The 14093-nt window shown below is 38.6% G+C and overlaps 1 protein-coding gene across 4 annotated transcripts in view; it reads right to left on the minus strand.

Moving 5' to 3' along the window:
- LOC127456174 (A-kinase anchor protein SPHKAP-like) overlaps nucleotides 1-14093 on the minus strand; it is a 187054-nt gene that overhangs the window by 28270 nt on the left and 144691 nt on the right. The gene's annotated exons all lie outside the window — the stretch shown is intronic.

Genomic DNA, 14093 nt, shown 5'->3' on the forward strand with positions numbered 1-14093 from the left:
AAATAAAAGCAACTGTCAGGGAAAGACATGAGGGTAGGTAAATACCGTAAAAACTTTTTCAGTTGTCATTTTTGGGCAAACTATTTCTTTAAGCCATTGTATTATAAAATATCTCTTCATTTTTTCCTTATCGCCTCTGTTCTGTGGCGTGTTTATACAGTTTGAATTGCATCTATTTTCTGGCTGCATTGAGCATTTGTCATCTCTTTTTACTGATACACACATACACACACATAGGCTTCACCTTTACTTGTGCTTATGACTCATGCAATGGTCTCTTAAAAGCATATCGTGTTGTTATTAGCGTGTTTAACTCAAATGTGTCCATTTCTCTCAGATCCTCTTTCACTCTTAAGATCACTTTGGTGGCAAATGTGTTTCCAATCTGTAGGATTCTCTGAGGGAGGATGGCTTTCACTCTCAGGTATCACAGATAAAGCACCTTTCCCTTCTCAGTCAATGCTGACAAACAGAAAATGACAGAAGCACTTCTATCCTAAAGTATTGTTATGTACTGCACTGCTATTAGGGCAGGGAGTCTTGATATTTTTTTACTTTTTAACAGTATTATATATATATATATACACACACACATATATATACACACCTATCAGCCACAACATTAAAACCACCTGCCTAATATTGTGTAGGTCCCCCTTGTGCCGCCAAAACAGCGCCAACCCCAGAGCTATTCTTCTCATCACAATTGTACAGAGTGGTTGTCTGAGTTACTGTAGACATTGTCAGTTCGAACCAGTCTGGCCATTCTCTGTTGACCTCTCTCATCCACAAGGCATTTCCAGAGTAAATTCTAGAAACTGTTGTGCATGAAAATCCCAGGAGATCAGCAGTTACAGAAATACACAAACCAGCCCGTCTGGCACCAACAATCATGCCATAGTCCAAATTACTGAGATCACATTTTTTTTCCCCATTCTGATGGTTGATGTGAACATTAACTGAGGCTCCTCACTCGTATCTGCATGATTTTATGCACTGCACTGCTGCCCCACGATTGGCTGATTAGATAATCGCATGGATGATTGTTGGTGCCAGGCGGGCTGGTTTGAGTATTTCTGTAACTGCTGATCTCCTGAGATTTTCACACACAACAGTCTCTATAATTTACTCAGAATGGTGCCAAAAACAAAAAACATCCAGTTCTGCAGACGGAAATGCCTTGTTGATGAGAGAGGTCAACAGAGAATGGCCAAACTGGTTCGAACTGACAAAGTCTACGGTAACTCAGATAAACACTCTGTACAATTGTGATGAGAAGAACTGTTGATCTCTCATCAACAAGGCATTTCTGTCCGCAGAACTGAAGCTGTTTTGGCGGCATGTAGAGGACCTACACAATATTAGGCAGGTGGTTTTAATGTTGTGGCTGATCGGTGTGTGTGTGTGAGTGTGTGTGTGTATGTGCATTTTTTTCACTAATTGAACACAAGAAAGAATGATATTTAACCATTTTTATATGAAACAATACTTAGTAATAAACAGCTAAATTTACTTATATATATATATATATTTATTTATTTATTTTTTTTTAATAAAACTTTTAAATGGTTACATTTTGAACTGATTCAAAGAAATGAATCAAACTTAACAACTATGTAAGTTTAAATCAGAGATGCTAATGAAACATTTCTGGAGTATTCCTGTAGTGTTACTGGCAGCATGGTGCTAGCAATGCCAAGATACTGTAGTTGAATGCATTATAAGTTACTCTGGATAAAAGCATTTGAAAAATGTCTAAATATCTTACAAATATGCTGTATATTACTAATATATACATATTTTAATATATTTCCAAATGCTCCAATACACGCAAGTTGCAAGACAAGGAATGATCGTAAAACTAGTCTAATGACACACGCTTTGGGAAACCTAGTGGCCAAATAAAAAGTGCATTTAAATATTCAAGTTGCTTAAAGCCCAAGTGTGTAACTTTTTCGATGTTAAAATACTTTCTACTATCCCAGCTTAATGCAGAGGCATCTATAAGTAAGCCCTTCATAGGCTGATTTCCTCAAAAACTGTAAAAACTGTGGCTCTTTGGCGCTATACAATTGCTGTGTTTGTTTTAAGTGGCCCATCCAGCCCGGCGCAGTAACATTGACTCAACCAGTTACAAAATTATTGTGAATTTATTGTGAATAATATTCAATATACTGTATATCGCCCAGTCCTAATGGCAATATACAACCCCAATTCAGAAAAAGTTGGGACAGTAGGAAAAATGCTAATTAAAACAAAAATGAGTAATTTGTAAATTATATTCGCCCGTTGTTATATTGAAAGCACTACAACTACACATTATATGATGTTTTTCCTTGTGAATTTCATTGTTTTTTGAAAATGTACAGTAATTTCAAATCAGATGATTGCAACACACTCCAAAAAAGTTGAGACAGGGGGAATTTAGACTAATAATAATTTGACTAGTTGAAATAATAAGGCGATGTGAAACAGATGTTAAACAGGTGAGGCAATCGTGTCATAGTATATAAGGAGCCTCCAAAAACAGCCTAGTCCTTCAAGGGCAAGGATGATTCGAGACTTGTCAATTTGCCAACAGATGCTTCAGCAAATAATCCAGCATTTTGAGAACAATGTTCCCCAAAGACAAATTGGAAGGATTTTGTGCATTTCAGCCTCTACAGTGCAGAATATAGTTAAAAGATTCAAGGAATCTGGTCAAATCTCGGTGCGTAAAGGGCAAGACGAAAACCACTTCTGAATGCGCGTGATCTCTGATCCCTCAGATGTCACTGTCTTAAAAAACGGCATTCATCTGTAATGGATATCATGAACATGGACTTGGGATAACTCTAGTAAACCTTTGATAGTCAACACTACTCACCGCTGCATCCACAGATGCAAGTTAAGACTTTACTCTACAAAGCAGAAGCCCTACATCAACACTCTCCAGAAGTGCTGCCGACTGTTCTGGGCTCAATCTTGTCTTAGATGGAAAGTAGAACAGTGGAACTGTGTTTTTTGTCCGAAGAGTCCACATTTCAAAATTTTTTGAAAAACATAGCCGTCGTGTTATCCGGGCCAAAGAGGAAAAGTGCCATCCATGCTGTTATTAGCGTCAGGTCCAAAAGCCAGTGTCTGTATAGGCCAGGGGCGTGTCAGTGCCCATGGCATGGGTAACTCGCACATCTGTGAGAACACCATGAATGCAGACAGATATGTACAAATTTTGGAGCAACATATACTGCCATCCAGCACCGTCTTTTCCAGAGACGTCCCTGCATTTTCCAGCAGGACAACTTCAAATCACATACTGCCCGGATTTTAAATGATTGGCTGTGTAAGCAGAGAGTGTGGGTGCTAGATTGGCCTGCCTGCAATACTGACCTGTCTCCAATTGAGAATGTGTTGCGCATTATGAAGCACACCATACAGCAACAAAGACCACTTACAATTGTGCAGTTAAAGAACTACATAATGGATGACTGGGGGAAAATTCCACTTTCTAAATGTAAACTTGTGTCTTCAGTGCCCACATGCTTAATTAATTTTATTAGAAGAAATGGTGATGTTTCACAGTGGTAAACAATTGACTGTCCCAACTTTTTTGGAGCATGTTGCAATCATCTGATTTGAAATTACTGTACAATTTCAAAAAACAATGAAATTCACAAGGAAAAACATCATATAATGTGTAGTTGTAGTGCTTTCAATATAGCAAAGGGTGAATATAATTTACAAATCACTCCTTTTTGTTTTTATTAGCATTTTTCATACCGTCCCAACTTTTTCGGAATTGGGGTTGTAGATAAAGTTACTTTTTACAAACAAACGCTTGCATCGCATTGAAAAAATGAAAAAACAAGAACTGCGTTAAATGCGCGCTTCACACAAATTGATTTAAAATAACCAAAAAGTGCTATTTGTGGGGTTGAAACACCACATTTCCGAAAGATTATTGGAGAATTAGGATTCTTTATATTTCCATCAGAATCAGTGGATATGGACGAACTCAAGATTTGGCATTATTTATGATATTTCACAGATCACCGTCATTGTTATCGTGCCTGCTCTAATAACAACCACTCACCCTACAGCTGCTGTTGGTAGATTTGAATTTTTCACGAAGGAATCCCACAATCTCTGATTGCAAACATCCGTTTTTAATTTAAAATGTGCAATCGCTGTGACAGATATGAGGAGATCATTCAAAGCCATGAATGATCTAACGGAATAAACAGGACCCTCTCTATACCACCGGAGCACATACTGTTTGGGAAAGGATATGCAAATAAAAATAATGTCATACTTCTAAAATTATGTCTTTGCATTTATTCTGACTGCAGTAAGTACCTTGTTAAATTAAAACCAATATTCAATATATGTTGATATTGAAGTAAAATATTATTATTTACTGTATGGAGACCAATATTTTAAGAAGTAAAAATACATATTGCATTTTTTGATGGTAGCGTTCATTTTTATATGCCACATTTCTCTTGCTTTAGAAGTGTGTTAAACGTGTGAGGATGTGTATTCATCAACCTGTTTCATGTCTGACATTATCACACAGGCCTACTGAACCAATTTATAACTTATTTTGCTGATAGTTAAGAAAGAACCTACACATTTGCTGTCACTGTAAATTATAGATATCCATTTATAATACATTTTATTAATATAAAAATAAACTAAATTACATTATATAATGCTTAAAAATTATTAAAACTGCAGCACTGCCCATATGCACTATGAAATCTGATGCTCGAAAGAGCACGGTTGCCTACGGAGTGACGTCAGAGTAATTTAATCTATACTGCAGACACCTAAGTGCGTTAAATGTTTTGTGCTATTTGAGAGTTTATTTGTGATGGGGAGACAGAGAAAGGGAGCGAGTGAGTAACTTGTCATTACTGTCCTGAACTGTCATATTCAGACTAAGAACAGATTCTGCACTGGAGGTTTGGAGTATCTCGGCTGTCAGGTGATGCAATTAATGTATCGTGGTGCTGATATGTGACTCAGTCTCTGTCACAGTCTTTTTCTGACATACACATGACCAAAAAAACAAATAAAGAACACACAATTCTTATTCCTTAAATAAATAGTTGACTTAACTTAATAAATAGTTGAGTGTTGCTTTTCCGTATATAACTCACAGTAACAATGTTAGCATGTTATGGCTGGATGAATGCCAGGGTATTGCTGTGTGATTATTAAGGTGTTTGTACATGGTGCTGTGCAGTTGCTAGGGTGTTCTGAGTGGTTGCTTATTGGCCAAAGTCAGGCTCACCCTGAAGCCTTTATAATATTCTGGCCTCTAGATATGGCTTGGGTCCCTCCTTCAATGTAAGTCTATGGGATTTTGCCCGTTTTATCATCTCCAAGGCAAAATCGCTTAGAAAAGTAACAACACATCTCAACTCAACAAGCTGCCTGATTTGAAGCATTATTCATGTCTGCAGTCCAAATAGTGTGGGACATTAACATTTGCAAACATTTAATTCTTAGATTTAAGGGTTTGCTCAAATCCCTATCCCTAAGAATGAGTGTAGAGCCGAGGAGGGCGGGACCGGGCTGGAATGACGCACGCCCGGTCCCCAATCAGCCTGATGGGGCGCGCGAGGGATAAAGGCGGCCGGGGACGACAGTACGAGAGAGAGAATTACAGGCAGCTGAACTGTGTGTTTATGGTTGTGTGTTTTTGTTTAAGTTGTTTATTAAATTATTATTTAAGTTGTCAAGCCGGTTCTCGCCTCCTCCTTTCCACTGAACCCCCTTACAATGAGCAATAGTTATAGTAATGCCTGGTTGCTCAATTACATTTCTATGGCAAGAATACAAAAGATAGGTCTAGAGGTTATTTTATGTTTACCAACTAAATCTTTTCGAATATCTGAATTATCACAGGAACTGAGTCTCCCCCTCGTTAATTTCCAGGTAAAAATGCTGAATTCTTAACCTGGTAATGAGTACAGCACATCCCCAGAACAGGTTTGGTAGGACAAAATGGGAGTTTGCTCCAAGATTTAAGGTCAAAAGAGGGGATGTACAGTAAGTGAGTATGGTGATGACTAACTCATTAAATTAAGGGTGTTTAAAGATATTGCATCAGAAATTGGAAAAGGAAATAGAGAGAGAGAGCGAGAGAAAGGGTAGGCTGGCAACTGAGCCTGAATTAGACTGTTTATGCAGAGTCCAAATGTGCATCTCACTGACACAGTACAGAACATGGTCCTCACTCTTTCTTACTCTTGTACATCTCTGCTTGTCTTACTGTCCATTTGTCCTTTTGACTTTCTGTACCAAATTCTATCATTCATTTACTTCAATGCAAAGTTGAGATGATCCAGTCGATCAGCCACCAATCATTAATGGCCGTATATCATCTTAGATCTGTGATTGGAAATTGGCTGATCAAGCTTTAATTCAAGGCTGATGTTTTTTTCATGAGTTCATATTTTCATAATCCTTGAGTGAAATAAAGGTAAACATATTTGGCTTCCTGTCCATGATATAGGGTTCACACATGAGACTCAACTCGAACTCTAAATACCCCCCTTGGACTACTTAAAGAGCTATAATATAGAAGTAAATAGAAACAAAGGTGGAGATGGGGTGGTGGAGAAATGCCAGAATAATTGTTACAGCAGTGAGGTAAGTGGTAGTTTATATAGGCCTACACTTGCATTGTGATTAACAAGATAAGATGAATGTGTTCCTCCTACACTTTCATTTGAGAATATCATTTAATTGTAGCACGCCCTCAAACCACACATGTACTCAATCATACACTCACTCATTAAAATGCCACAAAAGTGGCCATTTTCATATATGTAACATATCCCTAAAAAATAGTGGAATCTGAAATATGTACATACATGTCTAAATATATGGCCATACATTACATTTCTGTAAGAGAGAGGGCGAAGCATTTGCCATTATAGGCATTCATGACTAAACATTTAATGTGGCATGCTGTAATTTTGATGTTTATGCCCTTTAAAAAATAAAAGAAATAAAAGAAATACAATTACAATTTAATATATACAATTCATACACATTTAATATATATATCTGTATGTGTGTGTGTGTGTGTGTGTGTGTATATATACACTATATTGCCAAAAGTATTCGCTCATCTGCCTTTAGACGCATATGAATTTAAGTGACATTCCATTCTTAATCCATAGGGTTTAATATGACGTCGGCCCACCCTTTGCAGCTATAACAGCTTCAACTCTTCTGGGAAGGCTTTCCACAAGGTTTAGGAGTGTGTTTATGGGAATTTTTGACCATTCTTCCAGAAGCGCATTTGTGAGGTCAGACACTGATGTTGGACGAGAAGGCCTGGCTCGCAGTCTTCGCTCTAATTCATCCCAAAGGTGCTCTATCGGGTTGAGGTCAGGACTCTGTGCAGGCCAGTCAAGTTCTTCCACACCAAACTCGCTCATCCATGTCTTTATGGACCTTGCTTTGTGCACTGGTGCGCAGTCATGTTGGAACAGGAAGGGGCCATCCCCAAACTGTTCCCACAAAGTTGGGAGCATGGAATTGTCCAAAATCTCTTGGTATGCTGAAGCATTCAGAGTTCCTTTCACTGGAACTAAGGGGCCAAGCCCAGCTCCTGAAAAACAACCCCACACCATAATCCACCGTCCACCAAACTTCACAGTTGGCACAATGCAGTCAGACAAGTACCGTTCTCCTGGCAACCGCCAAACCTAGACTCGTCCATCAGATTGCCAGATGGAGAAGCGTGATTCGTCACTCCAGAGAACACGTCTCCACTGCTCTAGAGTCCAGTGGGGCCGTGCTTTACACCACTGCATCCGACGCTTTGCATTGCACTTGGTGATGTATGGCTTGGATGCAGCTGCTCGGCCATGGAAACCCATTCCATGAAGCTCTCTACGCACTGTTCTTGAGCTAATCTGAAGGCCACATGAACTTTGGAGATCTGTAGCAATTGACTCTGCAGAAAGTTGGCGACCTCTGCGCACTATGCGCCTCAGCATCCGCTGACCCCGCTCTGTCATTTTACTTCATGGCTGAGTTGCTGTCATTCCCAATCGCTTCCACTTTGTTATAATACCACTGACAGTTGACTGTGGAATATTTAGTAGCGAGGAAATTTCACGACTGGACTTGTTGCACAGGTGGCATCCTATCACAGTACCACGCTGGAATTCACTGAGCTCCTGAGAGCGGCCCATTCTTTCACAAATGTTTGTAGAAGCAGCCTGCATGCCTAGGTGCTTCATTTTATACACCTGTGGCCATGGAAGTGATTGGAACACCTGAATTAAATTATTTGGATGGGTGAGCGAATACTTTTGGCAATATAGTGTATGTATATATATATATATATATATATATATATATATATATATATATATATATATATATATATATATATATATATATATATACAGTTGTGCTCAAAAGTTTGCATACCCTGGCAGAAATTGTGAAATTTTGGCATTGATTTTGAAAATATTTAAGGATAGTGATCATATGAAGCCATTTATTATCACTCTGTTTGGCTCTTTTTTAAATCATAATGATAACAAAAGTTTGGCCCTGATCAAAAGTTTACATACCCTTGAATGTTTGGCCTTGTTACAGACACACAAGATGACACACACAGGTTTAAATGCCAATTAAAGGTTAATTTCCCACACCTGTGGCTTTTTAAATTGCAATTAGTGTCTGTGTATAAATAGTCAATGAGTTTCTTAGCTCTCACGTGGATGCACTGTGCAGGCTAGATACTGAGCCATGGGGAGCAGAAAAGAACTGTCAAAAGACCTGCGTAACAAGGTAATGGAACTTTATAAAGATGGAAAAGGATATAAAAAGATATCCAAAGCCTTGAAAATGCCAGTCAGAAAAAAGAAAAACCCACAGGTAACCTCAGGAGAAATACAGGCTGCTCTGGAAAAAGACGGTGTGGTTGTTTCAAGGAGCACAATACTACGATACTTGAACAAAAATGAGCTGCATGGTCGAGTTGCCAGAAAGAAGCCTTTACTGCGCCAATGCCACAAAAAAGCCCGGTTACAATATGCCCGACAACACCTTGACACGCCACACAGCTTCTGGCACACTGTAATTTGGAGTGACGAGACCAAAATAGAGCTTTATGGTCAAAACCATAAGCGCTATGTTTGGAGAGGGGTCAACAAGGCCTATAGTGAAAAGAATACCATCCCCACTGTGAAGCATGGTGGTGGCTCACTGATGTTTTGGGGGTGTGTTAGCTCTAAAGGCATGAGAATCTTGTGAAAATTGATGGCAAGATGAATGCAGCATGTTATCAGAAAATACTGGCTGACAATTTGCATTCTTATGCATGAAAGCTGCGCATGGGACGCTCTTGGACTTTCCAGCATGACAATGACCCTAAGCACAAGGCCAAGTTGACCCTCCAGTGGTTACAGCAGAAAAAGGTGAAGGTTCTGGAGTGGCCATCACAGTCTCCTGACCTTAATATTATCGAGCCACTCTGGGGAGATCTCAAATGTGCGGTTCATGCAAGACGACCAAAGACTTTGCATGACCTGTAGGCATTTTGCCAAAATGAATGGGCAGCTATACCACCTGCAAGAATTTGGGGCCTCATAGACAACTATTACAAAAGACTGCACGCTGTCATTGATGCTAAAGGGGGCAATACACAGTATTAAGAACTAAGGGTATGCAGACTTTTGAACAGGGGTCATTTCATTTTTTTCTTTGTTGCCATGTATTGTTTTATGATTGTGCCATTCTGTTATAACCTACAGTTGAATATGAATCCCATAAGAAATAAAAGAAATGTGTTTTGCCTGCTCACTCATGTTTTCTTTAAAAATGGTATGCAAACTTTTGAGAACAACTGTGTGTATATATATATATATATATATATATATATATATATATATATATATATATATATATATATATAATATTTAATAATAATATATACTTTGCAGTGAGTCTGCAGAATTACCAAATTACTCATGGGCACCTAACAATTCATACACATTTAATATACAGGTGCATCTCAATAAATTAGAATGTCGTGGAAAAGTTCATTTATTTCAGTAATTCAACTCAAATTGTGAAACTCGTGTATTAAATAAATTCAATGCACACAGACTGAAGTAGTTTAAGTCTTTGGTTCTTTTAATTGTGATGATTTTGGCTCACATTTAACAAAAACCTACCAATTCACTATCTCAAAAAATTAGAATATGGTGGCATGCCAATCAGCTAATCAACTCAAAACACCTGCAAAGGTTTCCTGAGCCTTCAAAATGGTCTCTCAGTTTGGTTCACTAGGCTACACAATCATGGGGAAGACTGCTGATCTGACAGTTGTCCAGAAGACAATCATTGACACCCTTCACAAGGAGGGTAAGCCACAAACATTCATTGCCAAAGAAGCTGGCTGTTCACAGAGTGCTGTATCCAAGCATGTTAACAGAAAGTTGAGTGGAAGGAAAAAGTGTGGAAGAAAAAGATGCACAACCAACAGAGAGAACCGCAGCCTTATGATTGTCAAGCAAAATCGATTCAAGAATTTGGGTGAACTTCACAAGGAATGGACTGAGGCTGGGGTCAAGGCATCAAGACACAGACATGTCAAGGAATTTGGCTACAGTTGTCGTATTCCTCTTGTTAAATCACTCCTGAACCACAGACAACGTCAGAGGCGTCTTACCTGGGCTAAGGAGAAGAAGAACTGGACTGTTGCCCAGTGTTCCAAAGTCCTCTTTTCAGATGAGAGCAAGTTTTGTATTTCATTTGGAAACCAAGGTCCTAGAGTCTGGAGGAAGGGTAGAGAAGCTCATAGCCCAAGTTGCTTGAAGTCCAGTGTTAAGTTTCCACAGTCTGTGATGATTTGGGGTGCAATGTCATCTGCTGGTGTTGGTCCATTGTGTTTTTTGAAAACCAAAGTCACTGCACCCGTTTACCAAGACATTTTGGAGCACTTCAGGCTTCCTTCTGCTGACCAGCTTTTTAAAGATGCTGATTTCATTTTCCAGCAGGACTTGGCACCTGCCAACACTGCCAAAAGCACCAAAAGTTGGTTAAATGACCATGGTGTTGGTGTGCTTGACTGGCCAGCAAACTCACCAGACCTGAACCCCATAGAGAATCTATGGGGTATTGTCAAGAGGGAAATGAGAAACAAGAGACCAAAAAATGCAGATGAGCTGAAGGCCACTGTCAAAGAAACCTGGGCTTCCATACCACCTCAGCAGTGCCACAAACTGATCACCTCCATGCCACGCCGAATTGAGGCAGTAATTAAAGCAAAAGGAGCCCCTACCAAGTACTGAGTACATATACAGTAAATGAACATACTTTCCAGAAGGCCAACAATTCACTAAAAATGTTTTTTTTATTGGTCTTATGATGTATTCTAATTTTTTGAGATAGTGAATTGGTGGGTTTTTGTTAAATGTGAGCCAAAATCATCACAATTAAAAGAACCAAAGACTTAAACTACTTCAGTCTGTGTGCACTGAATTTATTTAATACACGAGTTTCACAATTTGAGTTGAATTACTGAAATAAATGAACTTTTCCACGACATTCTAATTTATTGAGATGCACCTGTATATATATATTAAATGTGTATGAATTGTTAGGTGCCCATGAGTAATTTGGCAATTCTGCAGACTCACTGCAAAGTTAGAGATGGAAAGGAAAAAGAAACAGCAAAGAAATAAGAAATAAATAAAATAAATAAACAACAAACAAAGATGCAAATAAAAATCTTTCAAGTATACTTGATGTATTGTCAGTGTCAACAGACAGTTTGTACATACATGAATGCTTATCTCTCATTACAGCACCAGTCTGTGACAAAACTGCTTTAAGAGTTCATTAGTGATATAAGTTCATTGTAATAACAGTAATAACAACAGTTTATGCTGCATTAACAGCGTTGAGAGGTCTTCTTGCAAATACTTTATTACTATTAGTAATTTGTGTTACATAGCAACAGTATCATATCATCCAATCACAGTGTTAAAATATTAGCATTGGCCTCAAATTTCTTAAACGGTGCACCACCAGTGTAAAAATATGTGAAATGATAAAGTACATAAGGGCGCACACACATTATTTTAGTTTACGAGTTCACATGTTCATATAATTCTCAAATGAGATGAAGGTAAACAGATTTGGCTTGCTGTCCATAATGGAGGGTTTGAGCATAAAACTTTCTGATCAATTTACTATTTTATTTAGCTTTTACTAAATAGTTTAAGAGTCCAAGCACAACCATTTTTAGGCAGCTAAAAACAACTGAGGCAACTGACATGAAGGCTAGATATTATATTGTTTGAAATCAAAGTCTGTGAGCATCTACAAAGGAGCAATGGTCCTAATAATCAGGATTACAGTAATGTGATTCTAATAGCCTACTCTCCAAATAAAGTGCTTCCTGGCTGTCAGTGTAAACCCCAATGCACTGTAAATAAGGTTATTATTGCCGATCTCATAATCTGCAGACTTTTTTTTTTTTTCACAGTTTCTATGCTGCATTCGGAGGAAAATCTGTGCAATTCTGTGGATTAAGCATTTAAACATGGTAAAAATGTGAGCATTAAAATGCAATAAAAAGGTATATTGGCATACAATTAGCCCAAATATTTAATAAACGAACATGCAAATCACGGGGGATGTGTACAACTTTGCGAAAGGCTTGTTTCACTTCTGCAGATCCTATGTGGGCCTCATTATTACTCATTCATATCTTGTAATCCATGTTAATCACATAAATCGAACACAGCAGGTTAAGAATCTAATAGGGTGAGGAAAATCATCCCTTCATGTAAGGATGAATTTGATTGGGTGTGGTATGTGATGTTCTGCACTGTCAGTCGAATGCATCCCAACTTGGCTTCCCAAGTTACTATTCTATTAATATTAGTTGTGTAGACTAGCTGATTGACTAGGCTAGACTATGTTCTTAACTTGGAAAGTAAGTGGCTAACTGATGATTGAAATTGGTATAAGATGTTCACTGCAGCTAATTTTATTAATCATACTGAAACTGTGGCAGCTAGCTAGCTACATTGCCCGATACATGTAACAGAGTTTGGGGAACAGTGGGCTTATATTCGCTAGGTTAAACCGTCTTTCTGCACTGTGATCTTAATGTGATCCCTACTAGCTGTAAATGATGGAGATGGAGGCTTTTATTTTTTTCTTCCTTTCATCCTTTTTTCTCTCCGGACAAGTAACTTTTTTACTCAAAAAATGTCATGACCTATTTATAATGTCAAAAAATTATTTGCAATAAGTATACAGGTCGGTACTCTAACTGGCGGTCTCTCCAGGTGATCTCTCACAGTCTCAAACGCACACACTGCACCAATCCTCAAAATTGCTAGGTTAGAGAGGTCAATTTTCAACTTAGAACATTTCACCCTTCACTGAAGTGGGAGATGGCAAGACAGATTGGAGAGACGGGTGCAAAAGAAACACAAGCTTGGAAAAGAGGAGGGAAGATAGACAGTGTGGGGGAGGAAGAGAGGAATTTGTGGGAATGAGACATAGAGAAAGGGAGTGAGATGGTAGGACAGAGATGGCTGCACGTCGTCCTTGCCACTGACAAACTAATTTCACCCATTATCATCAGAGGGGAGATGGCAGACATTCGCCACCATGACTAAAAATGACCTCCACTGGGACACACCTCATCACTGCTTACAGAGAGAGAAAGAGAGAGAGGGAAAAGGATGGAAAGGAGCGGATAAAAGAACAAAGTTGGAGATCAGAGGAGTGGAAAGGGGTTGTTTTGAGATGCTGCCATATTGCACTACTGGAAATGAGCAGAAGCGCTCTTTATCATTTCCGACTGAGTGGGTTCACGCACACACAGACTGTTCTACCTTTTCACATCCACTTAGCTTCTAAATGGGGCATGGTATGAGTGAAAAAGCAGACACAAAAATGCATACTCTTTTACTCATCAGATGGCTAATCTGTGATGTATCCTGTCCTTTAAAATCTGACATCATTAAGTTATAAGAGTGCATGAATGTATGGGTGTGAACATCTATTTTGGTTTCTGCATATAGGAAAAAGAAATCATAAAAGAGATCCCT

Source organism: Myxocyprinus asiaticus, chromosome 18, assembly GCF_019703515.2.
Source record: "Myxocyprinus asiaticus isolate MX2 ecotype Aquarium Trade chromosome 18, UBuf_Myxa_2, whole genome shotgun sequence".
Classification (NCBI taxonomy): domain Eukaryota; kingdom Metazoa; phylum Chordata; class Actinopteri; order Cypriniformes; family Catostomidae; genus Myxocyprinus; species Myxocyprinus asiaticus.